This window comes from Panthera leo, chromosome A1, assembly GCF_018350215.1.
Source record: "Panthera leo isolate Ple1 chromosome A1, P.leo_Ple1_pat1.1, whole genome shotgun sequence".
NCBI classification, from domain to species: Eukaryota; Metazoa; Chordata; class Mammalia; order Carnivora; family Felidae; genus Panthera; species Panthera leo.
In genome coordinates, this window is record NC_056679.1 from 38,319,495 (window position 1) to 38,336,888 (window position 17,394).

Sequence of the window (17,394 nt, forward strand, 5' to 3'; positions counted from 1 at the left end):
GGGACTGATAATAATTTAAGACATGAAACCCTAAGTCGGCACCATGTTTTTCCCACCCAGCACTTTAAAGCATTGGTGCAACAATGTCTTCTGGTTTGTTATTGTTTTTGATGGGAAGTTGGCCATCTGAAATGTTTTGACCTGCATGAAATGCACTTTTATCTCCAATTTAAAGTTGTAGGTCTTTGCTATGTTCCTAGGTTATTTTGTTGATCCTGCCCAGGGGTCACTGAGATTCCTGAATCTATACATTTATGTCTTTCACCAAATGTGGGAAATTTTCAGTTACTATTGATGTCTTAAAATATTTTTCTTTCTGCCACATTCTCCCTCTTGCTTTTCCCAACTCCAATTATATGCATGTGAGCACATGATATTGTTTCACATAGCCATGAGATTCCACTCATATTTTAAATCTTTTTTCCATTTGATCTTTTGTTCTCCATTTTTTTCTTTTCTGTTTCCTCACTCTATATGCCATTTCTTTTTTTCCTCTTTATTTTCTAGTCTTCATTGAAATTCCTATATATTTTCACTTGTAACAAGTATATGTTATGTTCTCAAGTATTGTGACAATAACTTAAAAATCTTTGCTGATTTCAAAATTTGAAATACATCAAGGTCAGTTTCCATTAGTTGCCATTTCTTCTTATTATGAATAATATTTTTCTTTTCTTATGTAGAATAATTTTGGTTTGTATCCTGGAGTTAAGAACTACACGTGGAAGAGATCTGAATTGTGTTGTTTCTCCAAATAAGCATTAATTTTTTTATTGTTTTATCAAGCAGTTTACCTGTCCCAATGAAAACCTCATTGCTGCTGTGAGAAGCCACTGAATTTTCAGTTCAGAGTTATAGACTTAGTTGGAGATGTTTGTCATTTGTTCCAAATATTCCTATTGCAAATATTAGGGAGATATTATATATAGCATTTGGTGCCATGTCTCTCTAAAGTCTCCTTTCCAAGATTCCTCTCCACACGTAATGTGTTGTAAATATTCGGAAATGCACCCGCCAGTCCATCAAGTCAGTAGGATGAGAATCTCTATATTAGTTTTATGGCTCTACATGGTGTGGACTAGGGACCCTCTTCATTCTAAAAGTCATAAAAATGGGAAACTCACCCATAACTGTTCTCTTCTTCCAAGTGCTGAACACTTCCAGAATCTGTTTGCTTTTGGTTACCCTCCAGAGGCTTTCGGTAAGTTGTTTTATATTTGTGTATTTGTGGGAGAGTTAGTTTAAATGAAACCATTTAATTTACTTAAAAAGTAAATTTGTTATCAAATGCCCACTCCCCTTAAAGTCCCTACAAAATACCTATTGATTTCACTAGGCTTTCACATTGAGGGAGAATGCCACATTGACAGAACCTTTCTACAAAAGGTAGAAATCTGGAAAGAATACTTATAAAATCTTGGGATATAGACAGAGTGACTTTAAAAGAATCTTTCAAAGTGGAAAGTTGGCTGAGAATGTGCACAGTTTATAATATTAAAGTTTGGTTTTGTGGGCAGAGTAAAACAAGGGTTTCTACATGAGCTTCATGAGGAAGGTGTTAGTTTTTGTAGTTTTGCTATTTTAATTTGTTCAAAGGCTTATCTTTCAGTAGCAAATATTTCCAGAAGCAAGTTGCTATGTTATTTTTATGTGATTCCAGTATTGATTAGCCCAGAAACAGAAAAGTATGTTTTTTCAATTCCCAATACTTAATCTTTCATAATGTATTGAAAGTGGTGAGTGGAATGTTTGTGAAAGGATACAGATTAATAAAAATAATATATTTGTTAATTAGTAACAGTTTCAACTGTTAAAATAACATTTTGTAACTTCATCTAAAATAAATATCTGGAAAACAACACAAATATTTGGCTTACAAATATGAAAAAATATTATTTTGATGCAAATTGATTAATTTACATTATAGTTTGCTCTTCAATTTGATATATGTTAAAAAAAATTTAATGTTTACTTTTGAGAGAGAGAGAGAGAGAGAGAGAGAGAGAGAGAGAGAGAGAGAGAGCCTGAGTGGGGGGAGCAGGGGGAGGGGCACAGAATCTGAAGCAGGCTCCAGGCTCTGAGCCATCAGCACAGAGCCCCATGCTGGGCTTGAACTCACAACTCATGAGATCATGACCTGAGCCAAAGGCTGACTCTTAACTGACTGAGCCACCCAGGAACCCCAATTTGATTTATGTTAAATTTAAAATTGAATTAGTATATAGTTTGATAAAGTTAATTGGTAAACCTGGACCCACAAAACAGAGGTCTCTACAGTGGCCTGATCTTTAAAAAAAAATTTTAATGCTTATTCATTTTTGAGGGAGAGAGAGAGAAACACAGAGCATGAGCAAGGAAGGGGCAGAGAAAGAAGTAGACCCAGAATCGGAAGCAGGCTCCAGGCTCCAAGCTGTCATCACTGAACCCGATGTGGCCTTGGAACCCAAGAGCCGTGAGATCATGACCTGAGCCGAGATCAAGATTGGACGGCTCATCGGACTGAACCACCTACGCGCCCCTGGCCTGGCTTTTTAAATCTAGCAGCCCGCAATTAGGGGAAGCACCTGTGAAGGAAGCCTAATTGACACCACCTATTCCCGGATCTCAGCTTTAGCTCCTTCCCTCCTCACCTTAGAAAATAGGATCCACCTGCCCTGGGAGGAAATCCTCGGCTTCCCAGCCAATCAGGCCCTGCTTCCTCCTTCCACTTCTACCGCGGCCGGCCCAGTATAAAGGTGCTCCGGGCCAAACTTCCTGCACCAGTCTGTGCTGTGCGGCAGGTGCAGGCCTCCTGTCTTCAGTGGATCGTTTCACCTCGAATAAAGGGCACCAAAGCCCTTCCTAAGCAGTTTGACAGTGAGGCAGACTTGGAGACAGCAGCCGAAGACGCCAGGTCGGCACTTGGACGCAGGTGACGCTACTGGACCCTCTGCTGAGATCTCGGTAAGCTTGTCTTCTATGGAGCTCGCTTTATTTCCAGTTCTGAGCTCTTGTCTGGTCTTCGGCCTCCCGGGGGGAAAACTGGGATCTGGGCCTCCACGTTTTGCAGTGAGACCCACTGGGGCACACACAGCATATGGGTTTGTGGCCCGCCTCGTGTACGTGGTAGGAGCCTTGGGGAGGAACTAGCAAGTCTCAGGAACGGTGCATAGGCAGCCGGAAACCTTTCGACTGGTTGAATTAGGATTATTTCCGCAGAGAATCCCGGGTACCCCTGGTCTCAAAACTGCACTGTGGTGGTGTTGAGGCTTCACAAAAGCCTCACGATAAATTGACAGTTTAAATAAGTAGACGTGGTTTTTTGTTTTGTTTTTTTTTTCCATTTTGTAATGGTAAGTTTGGTTAACAATGGTGACGTCTGTCAGAAAAAATATAATTAAGAAAATGTGCTTTTAGGTACGTGCTAACAGCCAGCAGCCTACAATATGCGTTTTAAAGCCAGCATTAATTTAAATACTATAAATCCACATTATCTTTTACTTTCTGTTGTAGGCACTCTTCAAAGGAAGGTAAGAGGAGAGTATGCTGTCTTATCATGATATTTGTTTAAATAAATGACTTATGGAGGAATATTCAGAGAGTGAGAACCTTTCCAGCAACAACAAAATAATTTGAGTTTAGCCCAGAAAAATCCCTTAGGGTCTTGATTAAAGGGCAAAAATAGCAACAACCAAACAGGCAATATAAAAATACCACCACCAACATAAATGTCACCTTTTGGAAATTTTGGATTGAGAAAAATACTGTGAGAAAAATATATATTGGCAGTGTTTATAATAAAGGAGAAACAGAAGTAGCCCATGTGAAAAGCCAAAATAAAGGAATTTTTTTTTCCATTTTACTTATGAGAATGCCAGATTAACACTCTGCAGATATGAGATAGGAATGATTTGGGAAAATACTTTATTCTTTTTATATATCTCAACACTTTATACAGTCTCTGGAATCTCTGAAGTCTCTTCCTTTCTACTTGATCACCGCTAATTTCTTGTCATGTTCCATATTTTAAAACAAAATTACCAGTTAGGATAATTCTTATTTTTCTTCTCTTACCTAAGCAAGCCCACAGCCAAAGATCCTGTGATAGTGTGGTGATTTTTGCAAGTTTTAGTTGTTTCTATGTGGAAATATTTTGGAAAAACCTTAGCATATTCAGGTGTAAAGTGAGCCAGATTCTGCTGGATCTGTATAGATCCCAAACAAAACTCAAGATAGCAAATATGCCTTTATTCTTTTTCAAAGAAACCAACCTGATATCTTCTTTTTTCCTGTTTTTTTTTTTTTAAGGTAATTAGACTTTTCTGTATTTCTCCTGGTTGTTCAAAATATGTAAATAGAAGCTCTCTAGCTAGAATATTTGGAGCTGGATTTCTGACTCTATTAGATTTACAGATGATGTTGCTGAGAATTCAGTTTTATTTTCCTGTTTCTAGGAGACATTATTTTTGTTTCCATTGCTTAACTGAGAAATAGGTAATCTATGGGGTGCCTGGGTGGCTCAGTTGGTTAAGTCTGATTTTGGCTCAGGTCATGAACTCAAGGTTCGTGAGTTCAAGACCCATGTGGGGCTCTGTGCTGACAGCCTGGAGCTTGCTTCAGGTTCTATGTATCCCTCTCACTCTGTGCCTCCCCCACTCGCTTCTGCACTTTCTCTCTCCAAAAATGAATAAACATTAAAATTAAAAAAAAATAGGTAATATATAGTGTTTAGGTATATGAAATTTACTTTATTGACTATTAACTTGAGCTCTTAAATTATTTTGCTTTCACAAATAAGATATAATGTTCCAAGATTAAGTTCAAATATGAAAAATACATTGATTCACTGTGTAGATAGAAACGAATACAATTTACTAATTATAAAAATATGGTAAACTTCCACTCTCCTGAAGAATTGTTGGGTGGCTTAATAGAATTGACCATTATTTTTCATCAACCAGTATTTTTATCATCTAAAATTTAATTGGATATGTTGTTTTGAAGAAATTTGACATTGTATAACATTTTACTGTTACCAGTGGACACTTGTGTTGTGTCAATGGAGCTCTCAGTTCTTGGATTTCCCACCAAAGATTTACATGAGAAGTCACACTCCAATAAAGATAGCCAGAAGGAAAGTAGTAAGCACTTTCCTTCTTAAATAAAAATAAAGTAAGTTTATTAAGATTTAATGTTTTTATTTATTTTTCAGACAGAGAGAGACAGAGCATGAGCAGGGGAGGGGCAGAGAGAGAGGGAGACACAGAATCTGAAGCAGGCTCCAGGCTCTGAGCTGTCAGTACAGAGCCTGACCCGGGGGGTGGGGGTGGGGGGGGTCAAACTCATGGACTGTGAGATCATGACCTGAGCCGAAGTCAGACGCTTAACCGACTGAGCCACCCAGGAGCCCCTAAACAGTTTTTTAAGGACCATACACTCTCAAGATGGGAGAAGGGGCAGGCCCAGCAGTGGCAACTGCCCTGGGATTAGGGGTGTCTTTTGTTTTTATGTTTGCTTAGATTATGGGCCCTAGCTAGGGCATCTAGCTAAGGTTGTTTCCAATTGTCTAAGTAACTTCTGGTTGGAAGGGGAGTTTGTGGCCTTATAAGGTTGTTTCTAGAACTGTCATGGCCATCTTCCCCCATGGGTTAGGGGGGTTGAGAGGTTGAAACTGCAGGCAAATACATTGTAAGGAGCTATAGGTTATTGTAGGACCCAAGCTGGAAGCACATGCTCTGCACCTGTTTTTTTTTTTTTGTTTTGTTTTTTCTTGCTCTGATGGCCCCAGGAGCTGGGTGACCACAAAGGACTGTTTACCACCACCCTTGCTTCCAGCCCATATTTAGCTAATGGCCTACTCCATCATTACTACTCATCTATCCTCAATCCAACTTGATGTCTTCATTACTTTGAACATGAACATATATTGCTTTAGTGTTATAATAGATATTTGAATCATTCCAATTTCCCCACTTTTGCTTTACTTTGCATCTCAGAATGGAGATACCAAGGCATATTTTGATTGCAAGAGGAAGACTTAAGCATAAAATATGTTCCTAGCACTGTGTTAGATACCAGATTTCTTCACCAGTAAGGTTTTACTGTTGAGCTAAACTAAACGTCTTCACCTAATCTGTTTTCAGTTTTTCTCAGGACTTTTTCTTAATACATGTTCTTTTAATAGGATTTGTTGTTTGAAATACCCTTATACAAAAGCAAGCAGTCTTTGAATCACCACAACAGGCTATAAAATCTGTTTCCCACATCATGAGGTAAGATTCAGAAAACACCATTAAAGCAGTATTTCAGTGAAAACAGTTATTACTCTTTCTTTCTAATTAGTATTTTTTTTTTTCAGACTATATCCCAGTCTCCTGCTTTTTTATACCTGAAACCCTCATTGTCACAATATTTCAATCTTGTTGTCTTTGCTACCACTTGCAACATAATTCAGTGTATCTAGATCAACCACAGCCATTCCATTTGGATGTATCTTTCTACTAGCCCTAAGACCCTGTTACTTTTGGGGGAAATTCAATTAAAAACAAAATCTGCCTATTCAGAAAACCCTTCCACAAAGGTAGAATATAAATTGTTTTATTATTTAAGGGGCACTAGACCAGAATGTGATGCATATCTCAAGAAATCCACTAAAAGATTACAAAAACAGAAAGAAATCTTACCCTTTAATATACCCAGATGTATACACCCCATTACTTGTTCCTGAGATGAACAGTAACTAGGTCTCAAGTAACAGGACTTGATGGCACTGTTTGTCAAGTGTACTTTATCATAGGTTCATTTGGTAATTGCAGTGGCCATCTGTGTTTGATTGGCTTTATCCTAAGGAAAAGTAAACTACTCCTACCTTTGACAGGAGATGATTTAGCAACTTGGAGGGATGTCCCCATGGAAGTTAGGTTCTTAACATTCCACAAACTGGAGGTGAGAATGCTTATCTTCCTTGCTGATTACTTTTCAAAGAGATGCCTGCAAGTCCTTGAGAAGACCATTCCTGGGGCATTAAGCCTGCAGGAGTTTTATTTACCTTTTAAGAAAAATTTACATACATTTTGAAGAGACAGAATTTACAAGTTATCTGAAGTAAATGGCCTAAGGAAAAGGTAGGGGAGAAGTCTTTTTCCTTACTTTCAACAGGTAGATTTCAGACTCTTTTAATTAGATTCTGCTGTTATACTACTGTATTAGGTTTATCCAGAGAAGAAGAATTGATAGGATATTGATTCATGTAGTTATGCAGGCTGAGAAATTCCAAGATCTGCAGTTAGCAAGCTGGAGCCCCAGGAAAGCTGATGGTGCAGTTCCAATCAGAATTCAAAGGCCTGCAGGGCACATGGATGGCTCAGTTGGTTGAGAGTCTGACTTCAGCTCACACCATGATCTCAGGTTTCATGAGTTCGAGCCCTACTTCAGGCTTCCTGCTGTCAGCCTGTCAGAGCAGAGCCTGCTTTGGATCCTCTGGTCCCCTTCTCTCTGCCCCTCCCCTACTTGTGCTCTCCTCAAAATAAATACATATTATAAAAAAAAAAAAAAAAAAAAAATCCAAAGTCCTGAGAACAAGAAGGACCTGATGATGTAGTTCTAGTCTGAAAGCCAGCAGCCTCTAGATTCAGGAAGAGATGATGTTTTAGTTGGAGTTGAAGGCAGGATAGATGTATGTCCATGTTCCAGCCCAAGACCATAATACAGGAGGCATTCTCTCTTCTGGGAGGGTCAACCTTTTTGCTGTTCAGGCCTTCAGTAGGTTGGGTGAGGGAGAGCAATGTGCTTTACTCAGTCTTGATTCAAATGTTAATCTCCTTCAAAATGCTCTCACAGAAACACACAGAATAATACTTGACCAGATATTCAGACACCTGCTGGTTGAGGCAAATTGACACATTAAATTAACCATTACGGTGATGAAGTTGAGTATCAAAGTACCTAACTTCTTTCTCATTACCTTAAAAGATTATTTTTCTCTCATGACTTCCATTTTCATGTTAGCATAGCACATTAGATAGCATTTCACAAGAATGGATAATATTTTGAATAACAGTATAAGGAGGAGCTCTTTACCTAGTAATATAGTAATATCCTATTGATATCCAAAAGAGACTTTTTCTCCAGGAATATATGATATGAACTTTACCCTTTCCCCACCACTCTTAACACTTATTTTTGCCAGAGAAATTATATAACTCTACTGACTTTTTTTCTTGTAAAATTCCAACTAGTTAATTTTGACTTTGCTATCAGTATGACTTCACTCTCTGTTGGTATATATCTTCTTTACTACCATTTCAAGCTTCTTTCTGAACAACTCCAGGAATGTTTCCTTGGTAATTCAGGGAGTCAAAAATCAAATTCCATCCTAATTTTGTTGATGTATTTCTTCCAGTTTCATCCCATAATGCTCCAATTAACTTGTGCCTTTTATTGCCCGTGAGAGCTGCACTTTCCTGTCTGTTTCTTCTTGAGCCATTACCACAATTGGAATTGGTCTCGCCATTGTAATTTGGTTTTTAGTATTACCTGTCAGTGTTCATGTCTGTGGTTGAAATTTCCTTAAATCTTGACACCATCTTCTACCTGGAAGTGCATCTTTAATCTTTTGAATATTATAAGTACTTACAGTATTTGTCCTATTTTTTTCTCTCCTGCTGGTGTTCATATTTTTATTCTCCAAAATACTGTAAGTTCATAGAGAGCAGGATTTATTTTTTCTATCCCTCACATTCTCTGGAAGTGTATCTTCAGTTATGTGTTAAATGAATTGATGTGTGTTGATAGGTACACATTTTTCAGCCTCTGTATATATCTTGCATGTAGGTATTCCTCTGAGCAAATTTACAGTATAGAGAAAAATATTGTAAAGTTCAGAGATCGTAATATCAACAGGCCTTTTAAAAGCTGTTGTGGAGGAAAAAGTGAGTAAACATTTTATTGTCTTTACTAAGCTTAACTGTTGAAAAGCAAGTGACTTTTATTAAGAGATAAAATTTCATTTTCATGGTAAAATGTTAGGATTTTTTTTTTTTAAGCATGAACTGATCATTATATGCCATGAGACTGGAAAATAATTTAAGATAGATTTTAAGGTGAGTCTTAATACTGTCATCACATAATAAAGAGCCAGCTGAAGGAAGTTGGGGAAAACAATTCTAAAAAACTATCTTAAAACAGCAAAAAAACCTGATTTTTCACCTGTAGTTTTATCCTATCATAATTTTCTTTTTTCTATTTTTTTTTAAGTTTAATTATTTTGAGAGAGCGAGCATGATCAGGGGAAGGGCAGAGGGCAAGGGAGACAGAGAATCCCAAGCAGGCACCCTATTGTCAGCGTAGAGCCTGGCAAAGGGCTCAAATTCCTGAAAGTGTGAGATCATGACCTGAGCTGAAATCAAGATTTGGATGCTTAAGTGCTGACTGAGGTGCCCAGGTGCCCAGGTGCCCCTCTATCATAATATTCAAGGAATTCCCTGGTATCAGTATTCTAGAAGTTGTGTTTAAAAAAGCAGGGGTGGGGGGGGTGGGGGGGGAGAGGTGCGTGATTTTGGGGCGAGTTAAATGTGTAAGTTTGAGAAAGAAAATTGTTTACTTTCATTTTGTTTTGAAGTTGCAGTTTTGAATGCAGTTTAGCATGCACGTTACATTATCATAGTTTAAATAACAAATGAAAAATTCTGTAGCAAAATTTTCCCCCTGAAATATCAAAGAACAATAGAACAAAATGTAAATGCTATTACAGGCCACTGGTCACCACCTTGCCATTATTGGGTGGCTCCTTAAAATATGCCCTCCAGTGATTTGTACAGTGTGGTTTTAGCAATTTTAAATGGTTCAGTTGATGGATTTCACATATTTCCCCTGGGAAACCGTTAGGTAATATAACTCAATTCTGTTGCCAAGAAGATTTTCTTGTGTTGTTGCTTCTGTTTTCTGGTTTTAAAATCACAATTCAATTTTAAACTTGTATAATTTTGTTAAATACAAAATTTAATGATGTGTTCAATTTATATAATGTCATTTTATACATCACCTCTCCTAGGTGTTAATAATAGAACTAAGAATCATTGGTTGAACATACTCTAGGTCAGACACTATTTTAAGCACTCTCCATGTATTAGCTTATCAGATATCAAAAGCTTTTGAGGTAAATACGGTTAGCTCCATTTTACAGATGAAAAAGTAATACAAAGATTAAATATCTCTTGCTCAAGATGACATCACTAAGAAGTGGAGAGAAAAAGATAGGGAATCCAAGCCTTATAAAACCTTTGTCAAACCTGCAGTCTTACCCGGTGTACTTCACTGCTTCTTGGCATTTAATTTTTAACATGATTAAGAGGTAAAAATGATCATGGGGCACCTGAGTGGCTCAGTTACTTAAGCTTCTGATCCACAGAGGCTCTCACAGTTTGTGAGTTGGGCTCCCTGACACTGCAGAGCCTGCTTAGGATTCTCTCTCTCCCTCTCTTTCTGTCCCTCCCACATCCTTGCATGTATGCACATGCACATTCTCTCAAATAAAAGATATAACTTGAATTTTAATTATTATTAGGAAAATGTCTTTTTGTTTCTCCCCACTTCAAATTTTCCCCACTTGAAATACTTCCTTCCTTTTTGGTCCAGACTTTGTACATCTCTTGAATACTTGAATGCAGTGTCAAAAACAATGTCTTAGGAAATTATATTATATATTTTTTAAATGTTTGTTTATTTTGAGAGTGTGAGCTGTGGAGGGGCAGAGAAAGAGAGGTGGAGAGAAAATACCAGGCCAGCTCCATGCTGTCTGTGCAGAACCTGGCATGGGGCTTGAACTCCTGAATCGTGAGAACATGACCTGAGCCAAAATCAAGAGTCAGAAGCTTAACCAACTGAGCCACCCAGGTGCCCAAAGAAACTGTTAATTTTAAATCGGCATACCTCATTTTCTTATTTTCCTTCATCAACATCTCTGCATAACCTTCTCCATAAAATGGTGGTGATTATTCCAGAGATTATTTTCAAAGGGTAGAAGACTGTTATTGACCCATAAACCCAGAAAATATGAGAAAAGGCCACTTGAAATGTCCAAATTTCAAATTCATAAAATACTTAGATTTTTTTCTAAAATGAATATAATAAAGGAACCTAAATGGAATGCAAATATCCTGCCACAAGAATATTATGCACTGTAGTTGAGACTTCAAAAATAATTTTGTATAATTAGTCAATGAAATGTTGAGCTATTTATTCATTATTATAAAGCAAGAAATCTAATATAAAATATTTGAAAACATGCTTTTCTCTGCCAGATCCCTCAGCAGAAATTAGAAAACATAATTTGTTTCTTCAGCTCACAAATTTCTTGGATTCTGTTATAGCCTCAAAGATCAACTCCATAGAATTAAGAGGAGACCCATACTTTGAAAAATTTACTTTACAGTACCATTGATATTCAGAAATTATGTGGATATTATAATAGAATTTTATAAATTTCCCACCTTATACCCAAAGATATGAAAACAAAAAGGGCTTTAATGCAGCAGACTTATGGCCAATTAAACCCAATTTTCTATCTTGGATAGTGTTACTCTAGCAATTTAAGTCATGATTGTCATGTGTAAGTATCAAATTATTAGTGATGTCCCCTCAACCATTATTCCCTGAGATAGCCTATTATTTATCTGCTGTCTCTACTCTCTTCTGTCTGCAATCTCTTTACCACTTTTCTCAAAGCACCTTTGACTGATTCCTGCTCATTCTGCCCGTGTCAAATTAAACATCCCTTGGAGATCTTCCTTGACTTCTGAAATTAGGCTAAATCCTAATAAAATGTCCTTTATCAAGTCATTCTTAATATGTTATTGAGATCACTAGTAAGCTATTTCTTTTAGCATAGTAGTTGCTTGTCATGTACCTGTTCAATGAAAGAATTAATGCTAAGCGTTAATTTATTTTAAATCCTGAACTTTGAGTGTTTTCATCCTTTACTGCTGAGCAGTACTGTCATCAGCCCAAACTAGCTATATAAAATATTTTAAGTATCTCTATTACTAACAATAGGTATATTATTGTGATCTTCATGTTCTTTGATATGGTTTAGAGTTCAATGTTGTTTTTGCACGTTATTCATTATTTTTAAGCTCTGACAATATCTGCCATTAGCTTTACTTACTTGAAACATCTAACAGTTCTTTCATCCTTTAACATGTCAGTTTCACCTCAAATCACATGGTCTGCCCTCAGAATATTTTGAAGTGGGGTGATCGTAATTATACACGGTATTTTGTGGTCAGTAAAACAGTTTCACTAAGGGAAGTTTTGTTCTTTTTCTACCAACCTTTCTTCTGATTATTTGGTAATGATAGCGCATTGGTTGATTATCTTCAAGCAATTATCAAATTCCCTCTTTACTTATGCTATAACTCCAAGGAAGATGCCCTATGAATGTTAGGCATTGTGTTTTCGTAAATACAACTATGTGGTAATCTCTCGTGAAATGAATAATTGATACCAACTCAGTGAATGGTTTCCTTTAGAAATACTTCTGGAAATAAACTTTTGTTTCTGATGTCTCCTGATGTTTTGTAAGAACACACTGTTGAATTGGAAAAACCAAAAAATCATGCTCCGTGTACATGAAACATCTGTAATATTCTTGGGTATAAATCATAACTATGTCCAACTCTGGTTTAGTCTGTGAGCCCATATCCAAACTCCTTGGTGAATTTCAAACTGTGACTCTCCCATTCTTAACTGTCGTAATAGTTTTCCAGCTTGAAAGAAGGAAAAAATAGCAAAACAGTATTTGTGGGGAAGAGTTAACAGCCTTTCTCAATTTATAAATACAGTGAAAACTTATTGAATGCACAAATTAAAACTATACAGAAATTTATCTGGTGGCACTTAACATGGGATGAAAATGAGTTAGTCTTTGAAATTATTCACTTTCTGCCCTAAAAAAAAAAAAATGAAAAAAAAAACCCTTCATTAATATCTTAATTCATTAGACCATCTACATTCTCAGCTATTTTAAAATTTAATCTGAAGCAACAACTGAAATTAATAGTGATGTTCTGAGCATTTAAATGCTGTTTCTCATTTTTTCTTTATTAATATTTCTTACATGTTACTAATTTTAGTCATTTCAGAAGAATGAATTTACCTCTGTTCTAGGATAAGAAGCTAAACTGAAGATTGATTAAGACTCTGTTCCCACTTGGGAAAAAAAAAAAAAAGTAATTTATAGGAAGTAAGCTGCTAATTGAATACTATTGTGTTGTAGTCATTATTTCCTAACTTCAAGGACAGGACTCCTCTAGGATTCTATCCAGTATTGAGCTTGCATTCCTATTGGTAAGTAATGACCTCATAATTACTTCAAGCTCTAGATCAATCACTACTCTGGTGACTCTTGATAGAGTAAAAACGTTTTACACATTGATTTTCTTTACTTAATTCATCTTCTTTCCTATCTTGTTTGGATTCCTTGATCTATTCAGTCTTTACTAAAATTCATTTAAAGATACACAGAAGATCTTTTTTCATATGTTCTAAACAGTTCAAAAGATTGCTCTCATTCTACAAATAGTGTCAGAATGTACACAAATAGGATAGTGTGTGAATTGTGTGATTATGGATTCACCTACATTATAGAATTGAAGGTGGAGTCTCTCTGAAGGACCCTTTCAGGGAGAAAGTGGTTAGACTTGGGACAGGGGTAAGCATTTGAGTAAGGGTGGTAAGAAACATTGAGACAGCTAGTAACTGTTTATTCAGGGTTGCTGTACTAAGAAAAATTGCCATCAATTTAACAAGTTCACTGAAATATTTTACTTGTCTGAATTTATTTAGAGACTGATTTAGTTGCAAAGACCTCAATTCCAGCCAAAAAGCAAGTGAATTATTAACGCTGTTCTTTGTTGAGTATTCCACAATTTTTATACTGAGTCTATTTAAGCATACTATAATACTATAGGCCATAAGGAGTAAACTCCACAAGGAGTTTTACTTTCTTGAAATATTTTAACAGATTATATCATTTGCATGTGGACCACTTAGAATAATTATTAATCTTGAACTCTGGAGACCTTTCCACATGTTTAGATACTCCTACAAATGATCAGTTGGCGGAACTTGGTGCCATTATGCAACCCCTCTGTGCTTCAATACTAATGTTTGTAAATGGAAATGATAATGTGTCCTAAGATTACTGGTAAAGTGTGGTAGTTGCCATGGTATACTCAGAATAATGCATAATGTTTAATAAGTATTCCATATAAATTACCTATCATTCTGAAATTTTTAGGTGTAAGACTGAAAAGGTAATCAGGCATATTTTTTACTAAATATAAAGAGTTAGTATCTTGTTGCTTTTTGTTTCTTAGCAATCTATAGTCGGTCAATCTGATAAACACCTCAAAAAGTAGCTGAGCTGTTTGATCAATTTTTAGGGATTTTGTGGAAGGGATCGAGAAATTGAACTAAATGTTCAAAGTACTTTCTAACAGTAAGTTTATTAGTCAGAGTCTTTGTATTTGCAAATGACAGGATCCCAGAGAGAAACATGTTAGGCAAAAAAAATAGGGCACTTAGAAAGATAACCTGTGTCTGACTTATTTTACTTAGCATAAGGCAGAAAGATGTCCTGTGTTTTCACTTATATGTGGAAGTTGAGAAACTTAACAGACCATGGGGGAAGGGAAGAGAAAAAAAAATACAGAAAGGGAGGCAAACCAGTAGAGACTCTTAAATACTGAGAACTGAGGGTTGATGGGGGTGGGGGTGGGGGAAAAAGGGGGATGGGCATTGAGGAGGGCACTTGTTGGGATGAACACTGGATGTTATATGTAAGTGATGAATTACAGGAATCTACTCCCAAAGCCAAGAGCACGCTGTATATACTGTATGTTCACTAACTTGACAATAAATTATATATACATATATATAGGTGTGTGTGTGTGTGTGTATACACACACACGTGTGTATGTATTTATGATTGAAAGAAGCAATGAACAACCTCAGGGCACGGCATTTAGAGACATTGGCAAGTTTCAGACATAATAAACTCAAACACTATCATAATCCCATCACTCAGCATCTTATCTGTGTTTTCTAAATGTGAATTTGTTCCTATCTGAAAATTGTTCAGGACCCCTCTATGAAGAATTTCCGAGTTGTATGTACTATACTATATACAGGAAGAGGTTGATTCTTTTCTCTACCAGTTCCATCGTTTCTAGAACAAGTGGTCAGCAATTAGTATTCCCTCATCATCTATTTTGCCTTCTACCCACTCTTCTCTGATAACCACTTTCTCCACTTGGAAGGACTTGATCTCGCTAAAATCATCTGAATGCCAAATTCAATGATCCATATCCAGCCTGTATCAAATTTGACCCAATTTACTTCCTTAATTAACTGTAGCTTCATTAAATGTCTTGGTTTACTCAGCTCTTTCAGACTCTTATCATAGTTCATTTTTAGTCTTCTTTCGTGTTTGTTTTCTCTAGCAATCATATAGGACCCTTTTGACCTTTCTCACACACTGTGGGCAGTTTTGTTCACACGCTTCTCAACGAGTGGCACCATTTGCTTTAAAAGGAAACATCTGATTTGCCTCTCTTATCTTTCATATTCAGGACCATATGATTTTGAGAAACTTTTAAATACCTGTTTGAGGTGGCAATTCCTACTGCCGTTCTTTCATCTAAGTTTCTATGTGTTGTGCTTTTACAAGTAGGCATTGTACATAGATACTGGCAGAGAAACATGCATTTATGACAAAGCAGTATATACCTTAAACATGTAATCACAAAATACCTCTTTACTAAGCATGATAGAGCTATGAGGGAGTGAGTATATAGTCTTACACTTGAACAACATAATAAGGTGATAATTGCCTTATTAGATGCCACATGAAAGCATATGCTCCCTTAATAGAGGATTAGGGTACGTGAATTGGCCCTACTGTCTGTATTTTCAGGTTCTATCTGTTCAGGGTATCTTATGTTTGAGACTTGTTGCAAACAAAATTTGATTATTGGACACAATTTAAAAATTCTTGAGAATTTTAATTCCTAGAATTTTTATAAAAAACATTTCATTACTAGCACTACTTCTTTTATTTATTCAAGTTGGTTAACATACAGTGTAGTATTGGTTTCAGGAGTAGAACCCAGTGATTCATCACTTACCTATAACACCCGGTGCTTATCACAAGTGCCCTCCTTAATGTCCATCACCCTTTCAGCCCATCCCCCTATCCACCTCCCCTTTAAGAACCCTCAGTTTGTTCTCTTTGTTTAAGAGTCTCTTATGGTTTGCCTCACTCTGTTTTTATCTTATTTTTTCTTCATCCTCTATGTTCATCTGTTTTGTTTCTTAAACTCCACATATGAACACTGTCTTCTTGCCCACCCTTATCTCTCATCTCCTATAGCGTCAACCTTTTTGTATCTCTTTGAAAATACTGTGCTAGGTTAGGCTTTTGTAATTTTCACATGTCCTGCCACATGATTTCTGCTTGAAAATGTAGACTCTTCTCTGATATTAATTAAAAAGAAACCTCAACCTCAATTTTTCATATTTCATAATCTTGGAAGTCTTAAGGGTATTATTTTCCCTGTTGTTTTTCATAGTTTTGTTTATGGCTTTGTTATTGAAATTATTTTTTTAAAGAATTAAAGGACGATTTGTCTGCTGTTATGAGCTTCTTGAGGAACTTGGTGTAATTTTCTTTTAAATCTTTATATCTTAGTACAACATATGGTATCTTGGTAATTCAAATATCTTCTTAATTTAAATTCTCATCAAATATAATTTTAAATGTTTAAATATTTAACTATCTTATATAAATATATTGAAATCTCAGCATTAGGAAAGCTATTAATTAATGTTGATATACCAAGAATATTATTTTCCAGAGTTGAGTTATCAAACAATTTAACTTTTACTGAGCTTACATTTTTTGAGAGATTAATTTCTGTTGAGTTAAACCATCCCATTCAAAATCTAACCTGATAAAAGATACATGTATGAGTTAGGCATAACATGCAAGCCAATTTAAACTAAGTAATTTGTTTATATATTAATGTGATTTGTAGAGTTCTTTTTTTTTCTTCAGTTGAAAAATGTACCCCCTCCTGTCTAAAAGGTGATAGTACATCCCATTTCTCTAATGAGGTGCCTTACATTTTGCAATTTCTAGCCAAATAACAAGGTGATATAATTGTGTCATAGTAAAAATAATGAAGCTGGATTAAATATCTCTCCTAGTTGGATTCTTTTATTCTTTTTCTTTGCTTTCAATTCCCAACAGCTAACCTTATTTTAAGGAGTTTTGCTCTTTAATGATATCTGTTCATGAAACTTAACTGTTGGGGCTTACTTCCACTATAAGTTTCTGAGCTCTATTGCAGCTTAGGG